This window comes from Ovis canadensis, chromosome 4 (genome assembly GCF_042477335.2).
Source record: "Ovis canadensis isolate MfBH-ARS-UI-01 breed Bighorn chromosome 4, ARS-UI_OviCan_v2, whole genome shotgun sequence".
Lineage (NCBI taxonomy): Eukaryota > Metazoa > Chordata > Mammalia > Artiodactyla > Bovidae > Ovis > Ovis canadensis.
In genome coordinates, this window is record NC_091248.1 from 26,519,235 (window position 1) to 26,525,320 (window position 6,086).

General features: G+C 35.3%; 1 non-coding gene across 1 annotated transcript; it reads left to right on the plus strand.

Moving 5' to 3' along the window:
• The first annotated feature begins 567 nt into the window (after window positions 1–567).
• Window positions 568–671, plus strand: LOC138439873 (U6 spliceosomal RNA). Its single transcript, XR_011256820.1, has one exon. It is a non-coding gene; the product is annotated as a U6 spliceosomal RNA (small nuclear RNA).
• The last annotated feature ends 5,415 nt before the right edge of the window (window positions 672–6,086 follow it).

Genomic DNA, 6,086 nt, shown 5'->3' on the forward strand with positions numbered 1-6,086 from the left:
GCACATGGCTAACACATTATGTTTTCTCCTTTTAACATAAAATTTTTAAGTCCTTTTCTTGAAGAACTATTTAAGAGTACTATAGCTCCTGGATTTGATTAAAAATAGCCTTTTTATTATAACCCCTGAGGAAACAGAACTGCCTACTTCTGAGTATGATTAAACTTATGAGATTGATTTATTACAGTGACAAACAACATCAAAATTGAAACAGTCAACTTTTCCATTAGAGTACAATAGATTAAAAAAATTTAATATATAATATTTCTAGGATTAGATTCCATTGTGGACAATGAAGGCATTCACAAACCTCCTGACTCTGTCAATTTATTCTGCACCATGTACAGTCTCAGAATATTTTCTATGAACTACCCTTTCATTTGATAATTCTCATGAATTCCTTATATAGTGATGAGTTAGTTTAGGAGTATTAATATAAAGTATATCAAAGTAACCTAAAATATTTCTGGCATCTCTCTTTTTATAAGATAGATGTATAAATCATTGTGATTTTCCAGGGGCTCTTTGAGAAATGCCATAGATAATTTTAATTTTGAAAGACATCTAATTCTCATTTTGGCAGCACCTAAGCTAAAACTGGAATGATACAGAGATTAGCATGGCCCCAGAACAAGTATGACATTTAAATCTGTAAAGTGTTCCATATTTTTTCAGCAAATGTTGCCAGAAAAATCGACTATTCACATGCAAAGTAATGAAGTTGAACTCTTACCTTATACCATATACAAAAGAGTAACTTAAAGTGAATCAGAGACCTAAACATAACAGCTAATACTAAAAAGACACTTGGGAGAAAACCCACTTAAGGTAGTTAAACTCAGAGGACAGAACGTAGAATATTGGCTGCCAAAGACTGAGAGGAGGAAGGGATGGGGAGATATTGTTTAGTGGGTATAGAGTTCCAGTTGGGGAAGATGAAAATGTTCTGGTGACAGATAGTGGTCGTGGTTGCACAATAATGTGAAGGGACTTTTTGTACTTGATGCTATAGAACAGTATACTTAAAAGTGATTAAGATGGTAAATTTTATATTACATACATTTTGACACACACACAAAAAGACATCTTAAATTTTTAGTTTTTTGAATTCAGGATCAGTAATTCTTTAATAATCTTGAGGAAGCAAAATAAAAGTTATCAAAACGATTTGGTCATCTGATTGAGACAGGAGCACAATTACCTGTAAGCAGGGATGAGTATACATAAATCAAAGTAAAAACTATATTTTACAATAAAGATAGAAGGTAACAAAATAGGAAGGAAATTTAGCTGTTCTGAAGAAAGGAATTTTTTAAAAATAATCAAGGGCTTAATAACATCAGCACAAATTACTAAGAACTTATACCTTGAACATTACCAAGAAAACTATAGATCTTAGTCTTAGCAAACTTAGTGTTAGCAAACAGTTTAGGTAAGATTATGAAGGATGCTCTTCACCATACAAACAGTAAAGGCAGGGAAAGGACATTCTTAGTGTCCATGGAAAAGACATAAAATTATGACCAAGTGTATCATGTTCACAGCTTATGAAAAATCATATAAAACTTAGAAATAAAGCCAAGAGGGTATAGCCGATCATTAGAAAGATGGTAATGATAACCCTGTATGAGAGACAGCAAAAGAGACAGAGATGTATAGAATAGCCTTTTGGACTCTGTGGGAGAGGGCGAGGGTGGGATGACATGGGAGAATGGCCCTGAAACATGTATATTATCATATGTGAAATGAATTGCCAGTCCAGGTTCGATGCGTGATACAGGGTGCTCGGGGCCAGTGCGCTGGGATGACCCAGAGGGATGGGATGGGGAGGGGGTTCAGGATGGGGAACACGGGTACACCCGTGGAGGATTCATGTCAATGTATGGCAAAAACCACTACAATATTGTAAAGTAATTAGCCTCCAATTAGAATAAATAAATTTATATTTTTTAAAAAAAAAGCACACACACACACAAAAACATCTGAGTGTTATTTTAAGAAAATGAAACTGGCACTTTCACCTGTATTTTACCATTCTCTTTCCTATTTGACTAGAACTCAGACAATGTAAAATTCATGTGATTTTGTAGATTTCTATGTGATAGAAAAGTTAACTTCCAGAATTATGTTGGGTTTTTTGTTGTTGTTGTTCATTTTTTTCTGTGAAGTAACAAGTTTCGCATCTCACCTAAAATCTTTCTCTAATATTGGTGCCTATAAATAATTCCTCAAAATGTTTTTGAATTAGCTTTACCATCTTACTTGCTAATGTTAGGAGAGAATTCTCCATGGGTGTCTCACATTTCTGTGTGTCTTATGAGCAGAGGCACTAATTGCGTTTGTTCAGGATTATCTTTGAAAGAATGTTTGTATAGCAACCGCCTTGGAACACAGTATTTGCGTCCAGAGAAATGTGCAGGTTTGCTCAGAGTCTTGGAACATAGAGAGATAGATTCTCCTTCTGAGTCGGATGGGAGTCAGGCATGCTTAGCACGCACTACCTAAGCTCACACCCACGTGCAAGTGTCACCTGGCCTTCTTCATATCATTGTGCAGAAATTGTGGTTTGAAAAACTGGCACCAAATATGCTTATGTTCATACAGCTTGTGCTGTGAGTAACACATTTCTTCTTGCCTCTGACCCAAACATCTTGTGTCTTCTGCTGGCAAACATGAATCCTTGGCAGGCAGCCTTTCAGCTTGTAACTAGGGTAAAATCTCCAGCCCTTCACAGTACTTGATAGGTTCTTCACTTTTTGAAAAATAAGCAAAATATGTGTTCATTCTGTATTGATAAGAGAGCTTGGTTTCAATTATTCGAAAAATGTACTTCAACATGATGATAGATCATCCGCTGAGATACCCGAGCGGCCTAACCTGCGGGTTCAGTAGAACAGCATTGTGCAAGAACCGAGCTTAATGTGTCCTTAAGCTGAGGCATGTCTCTCCTTGACCCCTGCAGGGATTCCCAATCGACTGTAGAAACTTAACCTTTGTTGACTCCCTGTCTCCAGCTTTCTCCTTTCTTTCCCCTCTCCTGATTTTTGTTTTCTTTCTTGGGTAAGTGTGTGAGTTGGTCTATGCTTTGTCTGAGTGTTTGGGCTAAGTTGCTTTCCACAGTCAACTGCAGGGACAGGTCAGCTTGCTTGCGTAGTCAGTTGAGCATCTGTTGTGTAAATAATTTGATTTGTGTGTAGCTGATCAATGTTTCCTGATTGATTGCAACAATTTCTGGTAATCTCTTTGAACTGTCCTGACATTTAGTAATCTCTGTGAGGGTGATGGAGGCCTGTTCTTTGTCAGGTAAGAGATAACAGAGAATCTGGTTTGTTTTCCTTTTTGACTATTTGTGAACCCATGTCAACTAAGAAAATATTTCTGTGTCCATTGGAAAGGAAAAAGAACTGGGGAGCTTTTGTGCTCTGTGTTTACATTTACCCATAGCTGAGGTTGGAGAAGTAAAGCTGCAAACTTTTTCTGTGGTTTTTGTGACTGAGAAAGTCTTTAGCTCCTTCAGGGTGATTTCAAATATTTTTCTATCTCCAGAGGGTATTGGTAAATTGGACTGCAAAGTCTTACAAAAGCAGAGTTCTGTTCTGATTATTTTATATAAGTTAATGTTATTAAATACATATAATGTTCCCAGAATTTCTAGAAGTTAAATAAACTAAATTCTAATATTTTATATAGGTTAGTCTTTAAAAATGCATTTCTAAAGAAACTTAGTTCAGAAGCACTTTTATATAAGAATCCAAAATCTACATTATGAAGATGAAATTTTGGACAAATCAGACGAGATCTGTAATTTTGGTTTAAACTAGGGTTTCTTCAGTTTGGCACTGTTGACATTTTAAGCCACATAATAAGAATTTAAAAGATTAATTTTCATTTAAACATACTTTAGTATTTTTTTAATCCTAAAAATACTTGTGGAAACAAAGATAACTTACTGGATCCATGGAACTGATGTAGGAAATCTTAGACATTTAAATCATGAAAAATTAAACTCATCTTGTATTTAACTAAAATCTTTTGCTAAATATTTTGCAAGTTGATAAACTTAGCAAGAAGACATTATGTTGATTTTAAACTACAATTAAAATATTCTAATTTGTCCAAAGAATTATCTTTTTAAGAAGACTATCTTCCTGGTTTTTTATATATAGGTAAATCTCTGTAATAATCTCAAAAATTTTAAAGACTGTGAAACTTTGCCGGAACTTCTCAATGTTGAGTTTTTCTTTCTAGCTGGGAACCACATGCATTGCTTAACATCACAGTTAAATTTTCTTTTGAGTTTCACTCTTGGTAAGGAAAAACATACAAATGAAGCACAAACAATATAATATTTTCTCCATCCTCATTATATTTTGGAAACTTTAAACATTATATCTGCATTAGATACTATAGAATTTACACATCATGACTGAGCAAAGTTCATGAACAAATTAACTTCCAAATTTCCAAAGAGAAGGGGAAAAGAAAAGGAAAGAAGAAATAAGAGAAAGTAAGCTTAAGACAGATATAGAATTATCAATAAAAGGCTAATTATCTAACCTCTGCAAGGAAGAGAAAGGGGTCAGATGAAGGAAACTCTATTTATACAGATATGCACACAAGATTAATAAAGCGTTACAGCTTATCTGAATAATAACTAAGGTTTTTAGCAAAACCTTATGATTAAAAAACTGGTACCCAGAAGATCCCTTGGAGGAGGGCATGATAACCCACTCCCGTATTCTTGCCTGGAGCATCCCATGGACAGAGGAGCCTGGTGGGCTACAGTCCATGGTGCTGCAAAGAGTTGGACACGACTGAAGTGACTTAGCACGCCCACACTCAGTAATCACCAAAGTGGGAAAACTTAAGAGGGTGAATCTCTTATGTCAAAAAGTAATCTCTTTTACATGTAGCTGTCCAGTCTTCCCCAAACCACTTACAGACCATCTTTTATCCATTGTATATTGTTGCTTCCTTTGTCATAAATTAATTGATCATATGTGCACAGATCCATTTCTGGGATTTCTATTCTGCTCCATTAATCTATTTGTCTGTTTTTGTGCCAATACCATGCTGTGTTGATTACTGTGTCTTTATAGTATAGTCTGAAATCAGGGAGATTGATATTCTGTCTTTGTTCTTTTTCTTCAAGATTGCTTTGGTTATTTGAGGTCTTTTGCAGTTGCAAACAAATCTTAGTGTCATTTGCCCTAATTCTATTAAAAAGTCATGATTATTTTGATATTTCACTTATATATAGAATCTAAAAAATAAAATGAATGACTATGACAAAACATAAATAGACTCACAGATACCATGAACAAACTAGTGCTTACCAATGGGGAAAGGGCTAGGGGAGAGGCAAGCAGAGAAAAGAACTAACAGGTTAAAAACTTCTAGGTATGAAATAAACAAGATACAAGGATGTGCATGGGGAATACAGCCAATATTTTATAGTAACCTTAAAAGGAGTATAAACTATAAATGTATTGAGTTCCTATGTTGTATACTTAAAACCAATGTAATACTATAAAACAATTATAACTCCATTTTTTTTTAAGTTACCTCTTATTTGGACACATAAGTCAGAGAATCTCCTCCCGAGATTTTCTTCCCATTTGCATCTTGTTCATGTCAGGAATTCCCTGAAATGGCCAGAGTAATTCTAAATCCTTGGTGAAATAGGTTAGTGAGAGAAATACGCACGAGAATGAAAGCTCGAAAGCAGTACATGTGTGCCTCAGAGTGCCAAAGACGAGCTTATGAAAACCACAACACTTGGTGAGAATCTGGCCAATTAGCAAGCCTCACAGCCTTCATATTTCCATCTCCAAGCAAAAGAAATTAAATTAAGTGATGAAACAAAGGCCAGACAGAGAAACAGCTTTATGAGGTTTGGATTGGTGGTGCAAGGCAAAAGCGGTCGTGTAAGGATGAGGGTCTGATAAAGTGTTCTGAACTTATCAGCACTAGGGGATGGATTGAGAGACAAACTGCTAAACCTATGCTAATCCTTCCCCTCTCTAAATTTTCTCTGATGGCCTTACAACAAAAAAGTGACAAGAACATAAAAAGAACCTTTATGC